Genomic DNA, 23,935 nt, shown 5'->3' on the forward strand with positions numbered 1-23,935 from the left:
CTCTTCGGTATCATCGCCCACCCTTCTCCTGGCCACCCTTTCCAGCCATGTTTGCCACCTGCTTCCTGAATGTGCTCTCATTTTCATGCCTCCTTACCATTCCCTCAGACTGGGATGCACTTTCCCTCCTGTTTCTACCAAAGGAATTCCTACTCATTTCAAGGCCCAAATGTAATTTTACCTCTTATGTGATGGTTTTCCAAGTCCCCTCTAATTTCAAGGAATCGTTCCCACTTTTGTGTTCCCATGGCACTTTAACATTTAGCAAATGTTTCTGTTTCCTCAGTGTGAGCATTTCTGTCGTTCTGGTTTCTATAATACCGTGTCACGTATACACTTGTCCCCACCACAGGCTGTGAGCACGACTGTGTCCTTTCATCGTTATCCTCATCCTTGAACCCAGGGTCTGGCCCATCGGGGGCCTCTGGGAACACAGCCACTACTCTTGGCAGAGTTTGACTTTTATTTAATATATTCTCAGAGCCCACAGGAAAAAAGTCTGAGTTGCAAATGGAATTCCAAGACCACTTCTTTTCTTTTTCTTCTTGAGTGTACTCTACATGCAAATACCGTGCCTCATTTCTTAATTCATTGCTTCCCTTTCTGCTACTCAACTCTATATTCTGTTTTTATTCTTTTTCCAGAACTCTTGCCTCTCCTTCTAACACTTAGCTTCTTCTCAAATTTTGTTTTTAATAAGAAAAAATAAATAAAACTCTGGATATTAGCCTCCCTGTCATTCCATCCCATTTTGAATGGTTTTCATGTCCAGAGAGGCTCTGGTAATTTGAGTCCAGTGAAAGTAAGAAATGGTTTTTGACATAGCTTGGAATCCGCTTACAGCTGACTTCAAGAACTAAATAAGAGGTATGCTATTTTCTGAGTTGTGATTTTTAAATTGCTCATGAAAATAGAAGACTCTTGGCAGGGAAACCAGATGACTTCGAGCAAGGGGATAATGGGTGAGAGAACGTTTGTCGTGTGGGATAGTTGTCGTATGAGATTATAATTCAGCTGTCGTTACTAGTGATTGAAGAATATCTATGTAGTGAAATGCGGGTTAATAGCTTCAGTTCATTTTCCAACAGAGAAATGTCTGAATTCAAACGGGCCCCAAAGGGCTGTAGGAGGCTGTGTCTTCTAAGGGAAAAAGTATTGAATGGGGAAAACTGACCTGGTCCTGGGTTACCGCAGAATTATTTTCTCGAAGCCTGGTTAATTCTTCATTTCTTTCCTAATGTACCCATGGGATGTGGAGCTTATGCAGTGCTGACCAGTAAGCAATCAAAAAGGAGAGATGTTCTGACCAAATCAATGAATCAATCAATCAATCAATCCTGCTTTGTTTAGATGCTGTCAGTGTTTACAATTTTAATGGTTGAATGAATACTTTCTTAGTTTTTTATCTTAGGAATGTATCAGTTGTACAAAAGTGAAAGCATTCAAAATCTTTCCCTGTCTTAATTGCTTTAGAGGAAGTAAACATTCTGGGAAATGGCAATATTTTAATTTAACCCACACAATCCAGTTTTAATTTTAACAAAACCCCAAAATATTTTTGAAAGCCTATTATATGCAAAGTATGATACTCTGTGGTGCTGACAAAAACACAAAGCTATAACAGGGATTTTGTGAGAGAAAAAAGAAAAAATGAGAAAATGTATGTAGGGGCTGTTTGTAAACAATACAAGAATATTTAAATGTCAGTTATAATATTATTAAACAGATGTTCTATGTCCCAGAACTCATAATCTAATGGGGGGTATAGGTTTCTAAAAAATTAATGCTGAGAAGGCTAGAATGAGTGTACAACCAAATTTTACAGGAATTATGAGGGAGAACAAAGTTAATTTATTTAGAAAAATTTGGAAAGGCTTCTTAGAGGTAAAATATATTCTATTTTATCGAAATCACAGTAAAAAGGTATGCTAATACGCTCTGTGTTTTTTTTTCCCCATTTACTTGCTTTCATACCACTTCATCAATATCAGTTTTTAAATGTAGCCAATCAAAAGAAACAAAGAATTATTTTCTAAGTTGCTTTGTAAAACTGCCAAGTTGATTACCTTTGGAATGTTCCTTCCCAAAAGAGAAAACCAGAAGTATTTTAAGAGTGTATATTTGTGTTCATTCTGAAAATATTTCTAGACAGTTATACAGATAGACACATGTGTATATAGTTGTATTATATGTATATTGTGTGTGTGTATATATATGTATTTGTGTGTGTGTGTGTGTATACCCATGCATCTTTGTCAAAGCTGACCTCTCCACTAGAGAAGCATTTCAACCAATAGGAGACATTAATTTTTTTTAATTGAAATATAGTTGATTTACAATCTTAGTTTCAGGTGTACAGCACAGTGATTCAATATTTTTATAGATTATACATCATTTAAAGTTATTACAAAATAATGGCTGTATTTCCCTGTGCTGTACAATATATCCTTGTTGCTTTTTTATTTTATACATAATTCTTAGTATCTCTTAATCCCCTACTGCTATCTTGCCCCTCTTCCTTACCCCTTCCCCACTGTAACCACTAGTTTGTTCTCTATATCTGTGAGTCTGTTGCTATTTTGTTATATACATTTGTTTGGGTTATTTTTTAGGTTCCACATGTAAGTGATAACATTGAGTATTTGTCTTTCTCTGTATGAGACATTGATTCTTAAGTGTTACCTGCTCCTCTGGTCTACCAAAGGCTAAGAAGATAGACCCGCCTGCTTATCATAATAGCTAATGTTCATTAAGTGCTTATTATTTCTAATCCCCTTCTATGTAATTTATCAAGTTCTCATTAACAGCTTATGAAGTAGGTATTATCACACTCTTATTTGTAAAATGATTGGGCTGGGATTTGAACCCAAGATAAATGGTCCAGGGTCTGTGCTCTCCATCACAATGCTATATTTCCTCTCTGCAAGTGGTGATTATTCTTAGAGCTCTATTCTTCCTTGTGCTTAAATCATTCTCTGGATGTTACTTAAGCCACTTGGGAAGACTCAGTTTTCTGTCTGGTTCATTTTTAACTGTTTCAAAGGGAAGTAGATGCTTTCTGTCAAAGTGAATTTCCATAAAGTGAATCAAGTTTTTGAGTATCATAAAAATCAGAGATGTGTTTACCTAAGGAAAAATATTTCTCAAGAAGTAATGATAAAGTTTTGATAAGAGGGGGGTGGTCCCAGGTTCATTTGGGACCAACACATCATTCCTTAGTTACTGTCTTGAGGTGGTGATATACTTTTTCTTTATAGTACCCTGTTGATTCTAGGATGTCTTTGTCTCCATTTGCTCACCTCATCATTCCTGCTGGGTCCTGGTTTATACCCCATAAATACCTGAACATGGCTGTCTGTCCAGATAAACTCCACATTTATAGTTCTCAGAACTTTCATACCCATTGCCTGGGATTTCTCTGGCATTTGCTATGCCTGATTCACTTGGACTGCTACCGCACACTTCAACTATAATTGCCACCATATTCATTCACTTGTCTAACACATTTTTATTGAGAACTGTGGTGGATTGAATAGTTGTGCTCAGTTCTTCACCTCCTGTACTAGTATTGCACATCCACATGCTTGGTGTGGGCTGGGGTGGGCAGAGTGTGCTGTACGTCCTGCTTCGTGATTGTGGGCTTGGCCATATGACTTGCTTTAACCAATGGTAGATGTGACATAAACAAACGCCTGATATGGGCTTCTATTCCTGACTTTGTTGGGAGAGAACTGTGCTTTGGGTGGTGTCATAAGTATCCATTTGGTCTTTGTCCCCAGTTCCTGACACAGAGCTTCTAAATCCTTGGAATTTTCTGAATGATAGAGGTGATAGGAACATCTTTTATTGTTCATAACAATCTCCTTTCCACCATCCTGAGTTTACGCTAATAAGGTGATGCTTAGCTGAGTCTAAGAGTCAGGTATCTTGAACAAAGAAAGGCATGATTAGAAAGTTGAAACTTTCAGCCTTACCCCTTGACCACCAGGGAGGGAAGAGGGGCTAGAGATTGAGTTGATCATCAGTGACCAATGATTTAATCAATGACTAATGAAACCTCCATAAAATCCCTAAATGATGGGGTTCAGTGAGCTTTTGAGTTGATGAATACACTGAAGTGCTGGAAAGTTGTCACACTTGGAGAGGACATGGAAGCTCCATGCTGCCCCCCATACCTTGCCCTATACCCTATGCAACTCTTCCACTTGGCTCTTCTTGAGTTGTATCCTGTATAATAAACCAAGTAAGTAAAGTGGTTCCCTGAGTTTTGTGAGCCATTCCCGAAAACTAGTAAACCTGAAGATGGAGTTGTGGGAACCTCCTATTTATTGCCTGTTGCTCAGACATACAAGTGGCCACCTTAGACTTGAGACTGATGTCTGAGGTGGGGACAGTCTTATGGGACTGAGCCCTTAACTTGTGGGTTCTGTGCTAACTGTAGGTGGTTACTGTCAGAATTGAACTGAATTGCAGGATGCCCAGTTGAAGAGTTGGAGAACTGGTAGTTGATGTAGAAAAATCCCACACATTTGGTGTCAGAAGTGTGAGTAAAAACAGTTCAGTATTAGTGTTTGATCCAAGGATAAGAGGCACTCAGAGCAGACCTAGACCAAACCTGCAGCTTTGAGCCAAGCACAGCTGAAATCAGCTGACACCCAGCCAACCCACCAATGCATGAAGAAATAAACACTTGTTTTTGAAAGCCACCGAGTTTTAGTATGGATTGTTACACAGCATAAACTGATTCAACCTATGTGCCAAGCACTTTTAATAAGTGGATGACTTCTTATTTTAGAATTCTGTAGGTTTTGGGCTTCATATGGTGAAAAATAAGTTATAAGCTGTTTCAGTCTTTAAGAATAAGAATTTACATATTGAACATATGTAGAATTCTACATATGAATATAATAGCAGCTATGCAAGTTTAGAGAGTTTGGTAACACAAAGATGAAAGGGAAAGAGAGGCCAGTTAACCCATTAGGCAAGACCTCATAGGTCCCCTCAGTTTTGCAGAACTCCCAAATCTATTTTTTCAGGGCACCTAAGAATTGGTGAGTCTCTTAGGAACTGATACACAATAACAGACTCAGAAGAAACTAATGCACAAACCAGAGAACAATTTCTTTTTCTACTGTGAGAGATACTCCCTTCTAGTAACTGTAATACATATGTCCACTTTCTTAGATACCCCTTCCTGGTACTAGGGAAGTAAAACCATCACCAGTTAGGATGGGTTTGGGGGCATATGGCAGTTAACAGTGGCTTTAACAAGATAGGAATTTATGTTTCTCTCACAGTAAAGAAATCTGAGAGTACATAGTCCAGCACTGGTATGGCCTGTGGGGTCATCAGGGACCTCCTCTTTTGTATGTAGCTCCCAACTTCAAAATCGTTTGAAATCCCAAGATGCTAAAACTCTAGCCATTACTTCCATATTCCAGGGCACACAAAAGAGGGAGGAAGGAAAGCAAAAGAGAAACAAATCTTCACTGGATTTCACTTATATCACAGTTACTAAAATTTATGATCATAACTGGTGCAAGAGTCTTAAAATTTTAATCTTTAAATGCATGCATACATTACTGTCCTGAATTATATCAGTATTTTGCTACTAAGCAGAAGGGGGGAAATGGATGTTGGAGAAAGCAGGTAGTAATCTCTGCTCACTATTTCTCTCTCACTCTAGTTGTCTCTTTCACATTTCAATGCTTCTTAAATCAGATGCATTGTACTAACATTGATGTGTACATTATTTTTTCCTGAAAACCCATGATTAAACTGATAGAATGTCTTATTGATTTTTTTAAAAAAACATGGTAATGATATCAATTTTCTTGGTGAGAATAAAATCAGAGCACAGTGAGTTTTGTAGAATACGGTAAAGCCTTGTGAATTATTCCTGCCCCCAAAAAGGGAATAACATTTTCAGGATTGAAATATTTGGGTCTGCTAGACTCAGAGTGTCAATTTCATGAGAAATAAACTCTCCAAATTTTTGCCTTTGGGGCCTCCCTATTCTAGAATCCTCTCATCTCACCTCCAGTTATGGAAACCTTTGGTTTTGACCATCTCTACTCTGGTCCTACCTCTGTGTGATTTCTCCATAGTCACCTTGATTGAGTTTGTTTATTGCTAAGAGTTTTCCAGCCAGGATGAGTTAAACCATCTCTTAGGATTGGTGACTTCAACAGATGACTTCATTCATTATGTGTCAGTTTAAACTAATTTAACTAACAAGGCTCATCTCATTTCCTAGTTCTTGGTGACCCCTGTCTCTTTCAAGCACTTCTAACATGGGCCACATTCCTTGGCCCAAAGAGATGTTGCCTCTGAAAAAAACTTCCAGTAATTCTTTCATTTCTGAAAATATACAATTCACAAAGTCATAGCTTCAGGTATGAGGGGAAAAGATAAAGATATACATTAAACTTTGTGATCTGTTTCATAGAATCACTTATGAAATAAACTGTATTTCCTATATTGTCCCCGGAAGATTCAAATACAGAAATTTGTTGAATTTTTTCTCCATCTCTCTTACAAGCAAATGCTTTATGTGCTAAATATATATTTTGATATATATTTGATAAGCTTTAGATTTTTTTGAGATCCTTTGTAATTGTTTAGGGGTTACTACTGATAAGAGTAAAGCTACTATATTTCATTAAAACTAAGACATCAGTTTTAAGATAATCCTGAATTTCTGCCATGTGAAAATGGAGGTGGGAAATGTGCATCTTAGAACCATTCAAATATAATTTAGCAGAATTTTGAATGACAATTACTACTGTAAAATATAAACTATAGATTGTAAAGCCTCCCTGTATGTAAAACTAGGGATTTAGATTCCAGAATTAAAGATAGTAAAGTCTTTCAAATCTGGACAACAGGAAATATGTTTATGTTTGCACATAGCTAATGTGCATCAGAGGATTATTAAGGAAGTACACAATCTTTATACTTATAATTATCAGAGGTTGCAAGATGATAATGGCTAAAAATGAAAGTAAACATTCTTAAAGGCATTGAGTTAACTAGCAGATATTTAGCTGCCTTTACTAAACCCTCAGAACCACTAAAAAGAAGGAAATCAAGCCTCTATCTGTTATAGTTCTTGAGTTTCCTAGGTTCACCCTTTAATTTATCATAGAAGGGACAGGTTTACCAGTGCATCTAGTGCTGTGACTGCTCTAGGCAATGTGGGTCTCTCTAACTTTCGAATGATATCATATTTGTGTTTTAATTTCATTATTTCTTTGCAATTCATGTTGTTTTCAATAGTTCACCACCTCACCAAACCTCTATGAGCACACAGGAATTATTGAGCATTTACTCCATGCCAGGCATCCTACTAGGAAGTGGGGATAAAATGATAAGGAATTCTCCTGACCATCTCAAGTGAGCAGTCTTAGAGGGGAGACAGTTTCAGTCGTGCTGTATCAACACTTCTACAGGTTCTATATTTAATAATGGGTCCAAATACTGGCCCAAAGGAGGATACAATGACCTCAAGGGGGGCTTAGGAGGAGAAGATATGGCAAGTTGGTCTTGAGAATGAAAAGAAAGGAATTTAGCAGGGCTACACAGTGAGGGGGTAACAGAGGCATTTCAAGCAGAGGGAACACGAACACACCTGCATTTGTTTTCATGTTTGTTTTACCTATGAGCTCTTCCAGAGTGAAGACCTCAAGGTCTGGTAATGCCTACCACCCAAATGAGTGTAGGGTAGTGTTTAGCAAACATTTTTTCAGTAACAACGAGTGAGCTAGTCTAGAGAATAATGAGAATTGGGTCAGCACTTCTCAAACAGTGGTAAGCATGAGAATCACTGGGTGCTTGTTCGTGGGCACCAGCCTCACCACCTTCCTGCTTCAGTAGGTCTGGAGTGGGGGGCCAGAAATTTGCATTTTCAATAAGCCCTACCCCCAACTCCCAACCCCATCAGGACTCCAACATAGGTGGTCCTCAGAGCACAGAGATGAGGGTGGAAAGGAATTCATGCATACTTGGTGGATACTTCTATCCTGGTCCTTATCAACTACCTGCACTCACTGAGTATACCTTGAGGTGAACCCCCTGTCAGCCATCAAAAACCTTTTTAATCAGCCTTAACCTGTGCTGCTCAGACCTGTAAGTTAATTTTCAGGCAAATATGCTGAGAGAAAAATAAACCTGCCTCCTGAGACTTAACAGGTCTTCTTGATTTTTAAGTATTAGCATGTTTTTCAAGTGCTGAGACGCTGAAATGTGCTAAAGAGAGGGGGGAAAAAAAACTCCAGGATTAGTCATTTCTCTAAAAAAAAGTTTCCAGTGGCACAATACTTACCTTGAAAGATGAACATTTCCACCTAAAGCATTTTTTCTATGTTTTGTAATCATAGAGGAGAATTTATGCCAATTCTGCCTTTTTTTAGCCATTGAATGAAACATTTCTAAACTGAGATGAAAATAACTCCAACATACCTTTAACACCCACTTGCTCTAATTTAACTCCATTTGTGTCTCCCTTAACTTACTCTTTATTTTCTTGAGGATTCCAGCTGTTAACGTTAAATCTAACTTTTGAATGTCAGCCCATGTCAAAGCAAGCCTTAATCCTTTTAATGTTAACCTATCACCAGCTGAAAGTGGCTTTATAGCATCAGATATAACTGCGTTTGCAACCCCGTGGGCATGGAGTGTGATTATGTATGCAGACTCGATCAACCTTCCCTATAATACTACACCTATCCATGGTGTAGACTGGAATTCTACATGGGGTGGGGAAGGACTGAACCCCGTCCAAAGCACTTTGTTTACAGAAATAGGAAAAGGCTTTGTTTCAAGGTAGCAGCCCTGCAGAAGTATTGGAAATCTAAGTTGGCAATCATCTAGTCCTACATCTTTTTTTTTTTTTTTTTTTTTTTTTTTGGTGTAAGAGAGATTAAAATGTGATGAATAAAAGCATACAGTTAATGACAGAGGTGTTGAAACTGGAACCAGACTGGAAACTTTTAGATCAATAGTCTAACACTGTGTTAATGGAGTTATATGTTACTCACTTTCTTCTTTCTCTTGAATAGAATGCAGTTTAAAAAAAGAAAAACTATTACTATTCTTACTCCCCCATTTAGACAATTTTTGAGGTATAAGAGTCACTGTGTCTTGAAAATTTGGCATAGATTTTTCTCTGATGCTTTCTGACCAGATACACCTCAAATTTAGAAAACTGACAATGAAACAGGCCATTGTCATTGGCTAAGTCCTATGTGGAAGCAATTTGTAGTAAGGTAAAGGTGACTTTTGAATTATTATACTGGGACATTTAGCTTTGCTGTAGCAATATACTAATGAAGAAGTCCCTGTTTATGAGGAAGTTCACTAAATGAAAACAGGTATCATTGCCATGTTATTTTATGGCCCTTGGTGCAATAGAGCTAGACTTTTAGAAAGAGATTATATCTTAATTAAATGGAAGAAGTGATAAATACACTTTTAAATGAAGATGAATAGACATAAATTACACAAGTTAAATGTCCAGCTAAATGTTTACCTTAAAAAGCCAATAACTAATGGAAAAGGATAAAAAGGAAAATATTCTTTTATTCATATTATGTATTTTGGCACCAAGGTTAAAAGAATAAGTCACAATTTTGTTTTCCCAGAGAAGCTCCCAGCCTAGGGGGAAAGAACAACACCAAAAACGTTAACTATAAATGCTACAAGCAAATTAAGTTCCAAGTCCTCTGAGACCTTAAGGGGAGAATAATTAATTTTGTTTTGGAAGCTGGAAAAGGCATCAAGGAGGGTATGATGTTTGAGACAAGTGCAAGTTCAGTAAAAATTTTCAAGCAGATGGTTTTTAAAGGTACAATACAGCAGCATGACATTTCTTTTTTCCCCCTGAACATTGAAAACTATCTTTTATTAAACATGTTTAAAATAATTTTGTTTATGAAAAAACTTTCCAACTCTTATTTCTCCAACTGAGATAAGAATGCCTTCCTCCTACTGTTATTTTCTGTTTTGTTAGTCTTTCTGTTAAGCCTATTTTGTGTAGTTCATGATGACTTTTCCTACATCACTTATTTGGATAGAAACTTCTTGAAAAAGTCTCTACATTTTCCTGTAGAAGAGTCAAATTTATATTCTTTTATATAATTCACATTGATCTGTCTTTTTTCCCCTTTCATGTTTATCCTATTCTTTTTCATAATATTTCAGTACTCAGGTATCAAGAACTGGGACCAATAATACATGCTGGTATCTTTATATTTTTTCCACATACACCTTTATTTGCAAAGAAAAAGGTACTGATTATAAATACTATTCTTTTCATTTACAAGAGAAGAAAAACTGGGGTTAAGGTATTTTCCAAGGACACAGGGCACGTTGTGATAAATTTAGAAACAGAATCCTAACCTCCCAGATCAGTGGTCATTAGATCAATTGCTTAATAGTTAAAATGTTGCCCAGGATTTGTTGCGGGCCTTTCACTGACAGGTTCTGAGAAAAAGGTTCATGATTTGAGATCCTGAGAAGGAAGGAGTTAAAGGGAAGAAAATCTTAAAGGATTAGATTGATCTCAGGGGATTTGCAAACTAGGCAGAGGATCTGAAGATGAAAGGAAAGATTTGATTCTGTGCTGAATTACAAGTTTTGAAGGAAATTAGAGTGTAATTTTGTGCAGCTCTAGATAAGCAACCACAACCTAAATTAGTAAAGTACTTATAACTATTATCTTTTAAGATCATCATTAAAAAGTATTTCTAAAACTGTGTTAATTGTAAGCAGTCACCGTTAGTTACATGTGTTAATAGGAAAAACCCGAAAAAGAACAGCAAACAGTGCATATTAGACATCAGTTGCAAAGGGGGAAATCTCAGAGGCATGTCATTGCATTATACCTTCTGAGACTCGGGGAAAAAGGAAGGGGCAAATCACTGCGTCAGCCCTTACTGACGTGCCTTACAGAAGCATCGAGAGGTACTGGCCAACCTTCTTTCTGAGGGTATTGGTAGAGTGCCTTGGTTTCTTTCACTGTACCCCCGAGACAGTGAAGACCACACTTAACCAGGCCCCAAAGAGCAGCACTGTGGTACCCCCTGCAGCCCATTTGTTAGAACTGATGCCCACTCAGTCACTGGTAATACCTTCAACCTATGTTAAATAACTTTGGCCTATTGACCAAGCCAGTAATTGGGATTGCTGTCCACTGGTTAGAGTTTCTAGGGACATCTGCTCTGCTGCAAAAACAGAGCATGTTCCTTCCTCAGTTACCAAATGAGTATTCAATTTATCTGATTTCCAAGTGACTACCTACTTCCCCTAGGGTTATGCTTATAGGAAGTTAGAGTGGGCCTCTGGTTTAAAAAAAAAAAAATGGTGAATTGAATACCCACACCCTTACCTCAGTGTTCTTCTGGAACTTCTCTCAAACCACAGTAAAGGGATTTAGGGATGGGGTGGGGGTGGGGGTGGGAGTATAAACCCTCCAGGACAAAGAGAACAAAACAGGAGAAGCTAGTGGAATCTGGATGGTAGCTGGATGTGTGGCAACTGACTTCGCAGATCCAAGAAAGCTGAATAATAAACCATCAATGGGAAAGGCTAGAAGCACACTAATTTGCACTGCAGAATAGGCAAAGGTTCAAGGCTTCATGACCCTCACAGTTCTGGATGTGAGATACAGATGGGTCTAAACAAGGATTCGTTGACAGTCTATTTAAGAAGTACTTACCACCACACCCTTTGGAAACCCCACTTAAATGACAGCTTAGGTTTTTGTTTGTTCTGTTTTAAGGAATAAACCTCAAATGATCAAAACAAAAAACAAAAATATGTTTTTTACATACTTAAGAATATTTTCCTGGGTACTTTAAATTTTTTTATTGTTATAAATAGTATATTCTTAAATTTTCATTTTCTAGCTCTTTGTTGCTGATATACAAAAATGCCACTGACTTTTGGTTATTGATCTTGTATCTGCTAACTTTTCTAAAATCTATGATTAATTATAATAATTTAGGTAGATTCCTTTGAGTCTTCCATTTTGTGGCCAACCATATTATCTCTGGATAATAGCAATTTACTTTTCTTCCAATCGCTTTTCTTTCTTATTGCACAAATTATTATATCTAATCCAATGTTGAATAGAAATAGTTACATTGGGAATAACTAATGGTTCACCGTTGACTGTAAGGTTTCTATAACATTTCTATATGTCCTCTTGTTTAGGTTAAAGAAATTCCTTTTTATACCTTATCCACTGAGAATTTGTATCAAAAATTGTTATTAAATGTTAACAACTGCTTATTCTGCTTTTATTGAAATTATTATATGATTTTTCTCCTCTTACATATTAATATGATACATTACTTAATAGATTTTCTAATGTTAAATCAACTTGTATTCCCAGAATGTATCCAACTCAGTGATGATAGATTATCTTTTTTGCATTGCTGAATTCAATTTACAAATTTTCTGTTTTGGAAAGTTTTTTGCTCCGGCATTAATAAGATTGGCCTGTTTTTTTCCTCTCCTTTTACTCTTTATTTTTGATAACAAAAGAAATTATATATATAAGCTGAGTTGGAAAGTATTCCCCTTTATTTTATTAATTGGAAGTTTAGGTTTGTAGTTACTTCTTCATTGAATATTTCATTGAAATCTTCCTGTAAAATCATCAGGTCCTGCTATTTTTTTTGAGGGAGAATTTTGAATTACTGATAACCTTCCTGATTTTTATTTCTTCACCAATTTTGAGTCAATTTTGGCAACTTTTAAAAGTATTTTGTTCATTTCACCTAATCTTTCCAGTGTCTTAACGTTAAAGTTATTTATATTTCTTTATCATCTTGATCTCTGCTGCCTTTTTAGTTATGCCATTTTTTCCATTTCTAATATTTTGTGCTTTCTTGTTTCCTTAACCAATCTTGCCTGAGGTTTGTCAATTTTATTAGTCTTTTCAAAAAGTCGCTTTTGGTTTTATTAATCCTCTCCTATCTTTTTTCTTTTTACTTCATACTTTTCTGCTCTTGTCTTTATTATTTTATACCTTCCATAATTTCAGGATTTATTTTGCTCTTCTTTTTCTAATATCTTAAAATAAATGCTTAGGCAAGTGACTTTGAGTTTTGCTTTTTTTTCTAACAGAGCAGTTTAGCTTTAAATTTCCCTTTAAAGACTTTTGGCTACATTCCAGAGGTCTTGACATGTAGTATTTTGATTAAAGTACAGCTGTTTCTGCAGTTGTTATTTTTGCTGACTTTTGTTCATGGTTACTTGTTTCCTCCTGTGTTAATCATTTCTTATTGTGATTTCATTATCCTTGGATTTCTATCTGTGGGAATTCTTTGAGGCCTGCATTGAAAGTGCATTTCTCCATAACAGTAGTACTCGTAGCATTACCAACCTAGGATCCCTTTAAACTCAATTTTCTACTTGGGTTTTTTTTTTCTTCAGGTACTATAAATTTCAGTGGCAAACCCACATCAATATGGTTTGTGGTTAAGAACGATCAAGGGAGACTTTTCCTTTATTTCTGCTCCATCCTGAGAGACAGTTGAGATGAGCATCTCTCCTGCGGATCACGTGCGTTTTCTCATTCACCCGTTGTGGGTATCACTCTTCACGTGGTCCTGGTTTCTGATCTGACCATTTACTCTGCTCTGGCCCCTGGTTTTGGCTTCTGCTCCCCAAACACATAGCCAGTTAAAACACAGATGAAGCTCTTATAATTGGCATTTACCCTAAGGGGTGATGCCGACTCCGGGGTGCTCACCAAATCCTCATGGAATCACACTTTCTCATTGTTTGTCTGCTCTATTTCCATTTCTTCACTTTCCAGCTCAGCTCAGCTATGCTCTGAGAAAGGTTTTAAAAAATATTTTACTTCGTATTATTTTTCTTGTTCCTGAAGGGGTTTCTCAGCATGTATACTTTGTAGACCCAATTTCTGCCACTTTCTGTTGTAACTTATAGAAAAGCAGTTTGCCTTAAAAAGTCATAATTAGAAACTCCAGAAATATGGTGATGTTTTCTGTTTAGTTTGATTCAGCAGATAAATTGTATCACCAAAGCCATAGATTATTTCGGTCTCTTCACTCTGCCTTTTATGTTGATCTGAAGCTATCTACCCTCCCTGATGTGGTCACAGAATGGCTGCCAGCTACTCACAGAGCTACATACTTCATTATCCACACTCAGGTAAAGAGAGCCAGTCCCTTTCCTAACCATCCAATGAGTTTCCTGAAATTTTCCCAATGGGCAAACACTGAACCAATCCTATAGTCAGAGAAATGTCAGGTCCTGATTGACTTAGTTACCTGAAACACCTACACCTATCCCTGGTTTCATGACTAATTCATTCCTGAAACCCCTCATTGCTAAGTGAAGAGTCATTCAATGGAAAATGTTTCCATTAGTTAAAAAAAAATTGTGATGCATTTCATCCCAAATCAAGATATCTGATTATTTTATATAGCAATTGAATCATGTAAAACGTTTACATAATTTTTAAAAATCCAATAATTTGAAAGTAAATAAGTTTATACATAAAACAAAGATGCAATAAGGGTTACTTTTTCTTCTTTCTGTACCGCTTTCTTCATCAATTGTTCAACCTTTTGGGACTCCATTGATCTTGTACTCCACTGCACTTAAAAGTAAAAGTCACATCATAGGAAAACATTTTTAGGCTAAAGTAAAAGCTAAGCAATAGAATGCTTTGAAACATGGAAATAGTACATGTTCACCACAGACTAAGGGTTGTTGAAGATGTAAACCCGTTATCCCTCTCATTTGGCATACATAAGCAAAGTTGGTTGTTTTGGGTTTATCTAAACACTGCATGCAATTCAAATTAGATCCATATTATATTGTCTGACTATAAAATGTTGGCATTGAGTGAATTGGTGAGCTTGTCTTTCCCTGAAACCATAATCTTGAAACCATTTCTTATCGTATTCATTACCTTTATTATTTATTACTACTACTATTATTTCTACTGTTTAGTGTGTTTTAGGGTAAAAGGGAAAAGTCTCATATAGGAAAAAAATTCTTGTCTGAAAATGGTATGACTTTTCAAGAACTATTATAGCAAAAAGCAGAACATTTATGGGATAGGTCTGTACTCTGGCAAAGGAGATGGGTTTACTCTGATTGACCAAGACTAGTCAGTCTTGGGGATCAGTTTCCACCAACCTCACGGCCACTACCCAAAAGGGGGGCAGAGAACGAATATCAGTGAGACAATCATAGTGCCCTCTTCAGCCAGCTTTATTGCAGTATTCCTCTAAATCAGAGTTAATGTCCACTGAGATCCCACCCATATCAGTGATGGGACATTCAATTTCCATAAGCGTTGGGGTTTCCCCCATCTGTCTATGCAATCACGTATTCAGAAAACCAGGAGAGGTGCTGGTTAGTCATGGTGGCTGCCAGTATTGATGCTGCTCCGTCTGTTCCCTACTGCTACCAAGCACTCTCTCCACATCCATCAAGCATTCAACTCTGGGTAGACTTAGGGATAAACCCCTTAGCCATTCACTGCCCCCAATCCCATACCTCTGCTCACCAGGCCACAATACCTAATGCCCAGCTTCCTGTTTCACTCCTGTTCTTTCCCACTCTTTTCTGGTTCCTCTTGTTTCCTGTCTTAAAACTTTGCTTCCCATTTTCTCATTAAAAAAAAAAAAGACTTTATTGGGATATGATTCACTTACCATACTGTTCACCCATTTAGAGCATATAATTCAATGGTTTTCAGTATATTCAGAGTTCAGTGATCGCCACAATCAATTTTAGAATCCTTTCACTATCCCCAAAGAAATCCCCTGCCCGTTATCAATCATTCCCCATTTTCCTCCAGCTCCCCTACTCCCTGATGTCTTAGGCAATTACTGCTCTCGTTTCTGTACGTATAGATTTTTCTACTGTGGACAAGTCATATAAATGGAGACTCAAAATATGGAGTATTTTGCATTTGGCTACTTTCATGTAGCATGATAACTCGCATTTCCTTCATGCTATAGTGTATATTAGTAGGTCATTCCTTGTTATGTATGAGTAATTTTCCATTATATGAATATATTTCATTTTGCTTATTAATTTACCAGTTGATGGACATCTGAGTTGTTTCCAGTTTGGGGCTATTATGAATAATTCTCATATAAACTTTTGCAAAAATGACTTCGTGAGGACACATGTTTTCTCTAGGTTTAATTCTTAGGAGTAGAATTACTGGACTGTATGTTAAGTTTATGTTTAACTTTTTAAGAAACTGCTAAATTGTTTTCCAAAGTAGCTGTACTATTTTATACTGTGACCAGCAATGCTGAGAGGGTTCCAGTTTCTCCACATCCTCACCAATGCTTGTTATTGTTTATCTTTTGAATTATAGCCATTCTAATGGGTGTGTAGTGGTGTACGTTGTACTTTTTAAAGTTTAATTAGTCAGCTACGTTTAAAACTTGGGAGAAAATCTAGGCATCTGGCCTGTCTGAAAATATCCAGATGTTCTCGCAACACCAGGTCTCAGTGCTGTAAGGCAGCAATTGGCTGGAGCTTTGTAATGGCCATTCTCTTTAGACTGGCATGTTCTCTCCAGTTTATTGGAGTGACATCTTGTTTTATGAGTCTGACACTGAAGGTAAGTGTCAGTTCTCATTTTCATCATGGTTGTACTGTTGTTTTTCTGGAGGTAAGAAATGTTTTGTGTTTCCATGTCTCTAGCAAACGTGAAAAATGAGAGACTGAGAGGGTGATATAATTCAAGAAAGTAGGAGAGAGCAGAGTTCTTTGTTGAATTAGAGGCTACACTTACATGTCTAATATACAAAGTATGTCTGTCAAAACGATGCAATTTAAGACATCATTATGAACAAACCATAGAAAGACAATGTGTGATGGGCATTTTAATGAACTGAGAAAAACAATAGAAGTTTCAAGGGAGTTCTATCTTGAAACCAAATAAAATAAGTAAGGCAACCATGGAAAGTAGTTATCTATTAATACAAATGTAAAGGAGCTTATAAATAATTTTAAGACTGTACTTTGATTATCTTATTTTTAGGAGAATTGTCTCTTTGGTGAGAAATAATCTACCACACTTGAAACTAAAATCCCTTTTTAGAATTAGAAATTACAGAAATTCCCTAATTACAAGAGTTGAAAATTCAGTTCCAAACATGGTTTTCTAGTTCAAACATTTTGAGAATAACTAATCTTGTTCACCTTGTCTTTTACAATTAATGTTGGTAGAATGAATAAAGAGTTATCAAGTAAAATTATATAGCAGTATAATGGGATACTGAAAGTTAAAAATGATGGTGTTAGAAAAATAGATTTTTTCAAATGTCTTGAGAGTAGTTACTCTAAATATAAAACCAGCTATGTCTGGAAGTAACTACATTTGGGTACATCTGTTCTCCATTATGAAATGGAATAAAACTAAATATTGTTTCCAGTTAAGGGATTTAAGGCCAAATTCTAGACTGTCCATTTCAAAGAAAAATACAAGACCTACTACATCTTGTGCAGAAAAAAAAAAAGATGTTAATTTTCTAATTCCAAATCAGAAGAATTGGAATTAGAAAATTTTTAATTAATCTCTTTAGTTTGAATTTAACCTATAATCCAAAATATCCTCATATCTGTTTAGATTTTGCAATACATTTCTAATTTAGTAAAAATAAAGAATGTTGATTCTATTTCTGGAGGTTAAATATTCTTTGTACTTGGAGTGCTGCACACACATTACTTAGCTGGATTTTTTTTTTTTTTTTTGACTTGAGTTTTGAACACCCGTGTGGAAGGAAAGTGTTCAGGGATCTTTCATATTTCTTCATGATCCAGCCCAGATCGGCAGGTTGGGAGAAGGCATAGGAACTGTGGGAAGATGCTGAGAAATAGAGAATAATCTTGGAGGGGGAAGCTCAACATTTATTTTAGCCAGCAGGATGGAACTCCAGCATGAAAACATTGAGGCTGGTAGAGTAGGGAACTAGAGGTGGAAGAGAAGAGTTTGGACTTGTGTGTGTTGGCTTGTTGGTTGTGGGTAGCTCCCAGGCTGTGAAAGCTCAGCACAGTCACCTCTCTGACCATCTTCCATACTTAATTCCATAGCAGCCCCTCTGGGCAGCACGTGAACTCTGACTCGGCATGGGCCATCCCTACCTCTGGCAGAGGGGTAAAAATGCTTCCCGTGTTCCATCCAGCTAATTTAAATGTCAGAGTTTACAAGGAAAAGGCCCTTGCTTCTGACTCCGCAGCAATTGGCCTGTGCTCTCAAATATGTACTTTGATCACCTCTTTTATCTTAGCGTGAAGAGCTGGAAATTGCATTTATTAGTCATAAAGTTATTCATTCTGCTTTAAATCCAACAAAGTGCTCAACTCCGTAACCTCCTGTGGCAGTGGGTTTCACGGTTTGATTCAATGTGCTACAAAGTAATCATTTCTTCAACTCGGCTCTAAAGTTATCCGCCATTAATTCCACCAGCTGACATTTTGTTCTCTGGTGACATTCTGGAACATTCAGTTCTTTGGCTGAGAGTATAAACAAAACCCTCTGTCAGGCTCTCAGACACTAAATACTCACCACTTGCCATTTTTGCCTTTAAATATGTTTAGCCTGGTTTGATTGACTTGGAGAAAATCTCAAATTCTTCCTCTTTTGCCATAACTGTATTCAAATGTTATTCTCGTCTCCCGGTCTTTCTTGGGAATCATTTCAAATGTATATTCATTATCAGGTAAATACATGAGGTGGCCTATTTGGGAGGATTAAGATTAATTTGTGTGAATAGTGCACTGAGGGCTCCTAAAAAACTGTCAAGTGTCTTGTGATGACAGTGACTCACGACAAATTGTCTGTGGTCAGCACTTCATCCAGGAAGTGGGTGACAGGACACAAAACATGGTTTTAGAGCAATTGAATTGGTTCTATGCTGCCACCACCTCCCTCCCCAGCCAGTTTTTCTCCTCACTCTGATTTATGAAATTCCTCTATTGAGGCTCAGTTCCTTTGATCCCTATTCCAAAGAAAACCCTTTCAGAGAGAGGTGTTATTTAAGCTACTGACAGCCATTTTCTCCTGGGCACAAATTGTGATGATGTATGATGCCTCTTTTCCTTTAAACTGGTCATTGTCAAATCGCGTCCTGCAGAATCCTAGAGCCCCAAGGGTGTTGTAGGGATCCTTGCAGGATAAGAAGAGATCAGATAGGCTGGGTTTCAACAGCAACTCTGCTGTTACCTGCTGTAGATATTCAGCTTCTGAGTAAAATTTCAAGTGATAAGAAAGTTTTATATTACTGTTATTACTATTTTTACATCTCTGCTTTAGGCTCTTGGGTTGGCTCCCTTAGCAGGAGGTCAGGACTGAGCCTCCAATGCTTTTAAGCAATTTACCGAAAGTTAATGCTCTTACATGCTGCAGTCTCCCATACAGCCCTTGCTCCTGATTTAGGCACCCTTCCAGAACAGGCATTTTCTTCCTTCCTAGATTACAATCCAGAGCCTCTCTCCTGCCTCCTGTATGATTCTCATCCTTGCTTCACTAGAAAGAAAAAAAGAAGAAATGAGACTAGGAAGAGAAACAAAGAATAGCTATGCACATGCTTCCTTCCTTCCTATAATATAATATTTATAGAACACCATCAGCCTTAGGAGCTTTGGAATGGATTCCTCCACACGTGGAAGTATCTATTACACCCTAAAATGAAACACTTTCAGAGCCTGCAAAGTTGGAACTATCTAAAAATATATTAATGGATCTAAAGTCACTACTAGGAAATGTGAAAAAATAACATTCAGGAATGCTGGAAAATTGGGCCTAAGTTAGAACCATTTAGATGCAATCAAAATAGAAAGGGAAGAGATTAATTATTGACTGGAGGGAAGCTAGTTTTTTAGCTGTGAAGGAATTTTTAGAAAGTCACATCCAAAGAGTTAGAGATTTAATTCTATGAAATTCTACAGAATTGAAAATTTCTAAACAGGAGAAAGCATAATAACACTAGCATTTTAGAGGAGTCAATGAACTGGGAAAAAATATTTCATAAAATCTGACTAAGGATTAAATAATATAGATAAATAATCTATCAAGTCTGATTATAAATAATAGAAACAACTCTAGCTAACAGTTTATTTTAAAGAATACATTTGTTGGAATTCAATTATGTGATGCAGCTTGCAAAACTAAACACTGGAAAAAAAAATCAGGTCTCATTATGAATGAGACCAGGGGAAGTATATAACTAAATCTGGGTAACAGAAACTCCAGTGTCGGTCCATCCTTTCAGAAAGCTGTGAGTATCATAATGTAGCTTTCATCATTTTCTTTTCTTGTTTCATTCTTCTCAAAATTCAAATTGCAGGGGGCATCTAATTGGCCAGGGCATGGGGACATGTTCGATTGCCCCCCCGTCCCCCCAGTGTAGCGTGCAGCGGAAGAGGGGTAGTTCCCAAAGGAAAATCCAGGTATAAAAGGGAAAGGACTCTCAGCAGGCAAAAGGTATGGAGATTTTTAGAAAAACATTGAGAAATAATTCAATCAATAGATGGTCAGAGGACATGAACTGATAATTCACAGAAGATGCAGTATAAAGCAATATAGGTGAATAAAATGTTCAAATCTCATTAAAAAATGAAATTTACACCAAGTAAAGCAAACAAAGAACTTTTTTTAAACATTAAAAGCATAGCGCTCCTCAAAAGTTAAGCAAAAATTGGCCACGTGATCCAGCAATTCTACTTCTCAGTATATATTGAAAAGAATTGAAAGAAGGGACTCAGATATTTGTTCTCCAATGTTCACAGCAGCATTAGTCACAATGGCCAAAAGATGGAAGCAACATAAATGTCTATCCACAGATGAGTGGATTAACAAAATGTGGTATATAAATACCTTGGAATATTATTCAGCCTTGAAAATGAATGAAATTCTGACACATGCTACAACATGGAAGAACCTTGAAAACATTTTGCTAAGTGAAATTAGCCAAACACAAAAGAACAGATACCGTATGATTCCACTTATTTGAGGAACCTAGAATAGGTCTCAGAGAGACAGAAGGTAGAATAGAGGTTACGAGGGGCTGAGGGGAGGGAGGAAGAGAAATTGTTGTTTAATTGCTGCAGAGTTTCTGTGGGATGATGATGAAAAAGTTCTGGAAGTGGATAGTGGTGATGGTTGCACAACATTATGAATATACTTAATACCACTAAATTGTACACTTAAAATTTACTCTTTTAACCATTTTTAATGTTATATATGTTTCACCAATATCTTTTAAAACATGAATAACTGCTTAAGGGTAAGGTTGCATTTAACTAGTGCATTTATACTGAGGGTGGGAAGGTAAATTTATACAACCCATTTTGGAAAGCAATATAATAATTGTTATCAGAAAACCCCCATACTCCTATCTTTTGACTCAGCTATCCTATTCCAAAGGATATAATCTTAAAGTAATAAAATGCTATTTGCATGAAGATGATTGTGTCAGTATCAAAAAATAATAAAACGTGTAACAAACCTAAATGTGCAAAGCAGAAGGAAATACATCACAGAAACTCAATGAAACATTAATCAACCATTAAAAATTATCATGATTATGAGACAATATTTATATTAGCAAGTAAAACAGATGAAAAAACTGGCACTATGCTATGAATGTAATCTTGTTAAAATATTCACGTCGACAGCACACACAAATGAAAGCTTCTGTGGTAAATGGAGGGAATGACGATGAGTATTTTTCCTTTAAACTTTTTCTTTAACTTTTGTGACTTTGCCTTAATAATAAAAAGTGAGTATTTAACATCAAGCAAAATTAATTAAACATTTTAAATGTATTATGTTACAAAAGGTAGACAAGAGATAGAATTCTTCAATACTTGTAGCAGAAAATACGAGGAAATTTGAAAAGTAATCTTCTTACCTATTATCATTTCTATTGTAAAAGTGAAGATACTTACATGATACTTATGTATCAACTAGACTAATAATAGTTATTAACTTACAAAAACCTCAGTTACAAAACTATATACATTATTTTAGGAGGAATCTGGGGACTTGTATAATGTAGCTGTTTTATGAAATGCACATTTTACAGAGCAATGGAAAAGCAAAATAAATTGTGAGATGAAGTGGAACATGGTTTTATAGATGATATTGGCAAAAAGAAGACAATAATAAAACAATATCTCAGGAAGATTCTCAGATACAAAAAGCTTCAAAGAGGACACTTCTCACAAGAAGTGGAAGAAAGGAATACCAATGTGCTCAAAAGTCTCAGAAAAACTACGTATAACATCCAGTGGCATTGCCTCTCCTTCATAAGGGGTTTAAAACAGTGGATAAATATACCTAAAAAGATTTTTTAAATGAGGAAATAATTTGAAGCTAGGAAAAGGAAGCTGAGAACAAAGGTACTGACAACTTTCACAGCCCAGAAATACTTCCTTTGTGCAACACCAGTCTTTCTGGTCTCCTTCCCAGATACGAGTAAATTCCCAGACCCTGCAACATCAGCAGAGATTGAGAGATCACGTGATAAAATTCCCTTTTCTAATTGGGCATATGCTAGAGCCTAGAGAAAGGACACAGCCAAATAACATAGCCAGGAGGGGCACAGCCCCTGAGACACGCTGCATGTGCTGTGTGGCCCCATGTTTGTAGCGGCACCAAAGGAGAAGGCTCCATGCCACACCCACACCCACCTCCCTATGTACCAGTGCTTCCTTCATTTAATGCCTTTGCTTTCTCCCCAGGCCTCTTTCTCCGGTCATCTTAAAAGCTATAAATAACTGCATCTTTTTGCCATGAAAGCCTCTCTGTCCCATGGGCGTTTCATGCCAATATTATTTAATGCTTATTACGTAGTGCTATACCATCCTTTAAGACACGAGGTTCCTTCCAAGAGTGCTCAGTAGAGCTCAGAACTGAGATATAACCACATAAAATAAACAACAGTGCAAGAAGGTGAATTGTTCAGGGTAAATCAGAGGTCAGTATATTACTCTAGAATCTGAGGAAGAAACCAGTATGGGGAGGATCTGTTAGCGAGGCAAGAAAGGGAAAAATAAAGCAGGTTTGTTAAAGTAAGAGGTGAGGACCATCTGCAGTTGAACCATTGGGCAAACTGGTTCAAGAATGTAAAACCAGGAGTCAGCATTTCAGTATGATTCCCCAGGTGATTTCTGTGCTGGAAAGGTTTGAGAGCCACGGCTGGGGATGTGGGAGTTTGTGTAGAAAATGGTCTGAACCTATCGCTGAGGGAAGGAGCATGTTGTGTTCCAGAACTGTCCATAAAGGCAGACCCTTCAAATAACACGATGTGGGAACTAACATAAAACGATGCCTCAGCAGGAAGCCATGAAGCAGAAAAAAGTTTGACTGTATAAATAGAAGAAACTAATGATGACACTTAGCCTCATGTCACTACCGATATGGAAACGGGGGTACATGGGAGAAAAGAATGCAGCCTGGGTTCTGTGAAATGTTGAGTCAAGATGACACATTTCATGGTGTTTTCCTGGAATTAAATAGGCTGTCTTTTTATACTTCTCTAAGGATAACTCTCAATTTGGATGACTCACTGTTAGAGAAACAAAACAAAACAAAACAAAAAACAACCACAAGTGATGGAATAACTAGCCTTGAGCTTTCCCATCATTTCTGTTTTACATTGGAGCTCTGAAAGGTGCCCTTCTTTTACATCTCGCAGTTCAGCTTACCAAGTTGTGCTCTTACATCTGGATATGTAGTAGAAAGGATCCCGTTATAGTCTCATCATGGCAGTTGAATCTGTCATTTTGACAGCCGGAGTCTATAAGGGATCTTTTGGGTAAAACTCCTGGGTGCACTGCTCCATTCCCAGCAGGCTTTGCCATGGCCTCTCATGCATCTCAGATCTCAGGGATGTCGTTGATCTCTCCTTCTCTCTTGCAA

The sequence above is a fragment of the Mesoplodon densirostris genome, chromosome 12 (assembly GCF_025265405.1).
Source record: "Mesoplodon densirostris isolate mMesDen1 chromosome 12, mMesDen1 primary haplotype, whole genome shotgun sequence".
In the NCBI taxonomy this organism is placed as follows: Eukaryota; Metazoa; Chordata; class Mammalia; order Artiodactyla; family Ziphiidae; genus Mesoplodon; species Mesoplodon densirostris.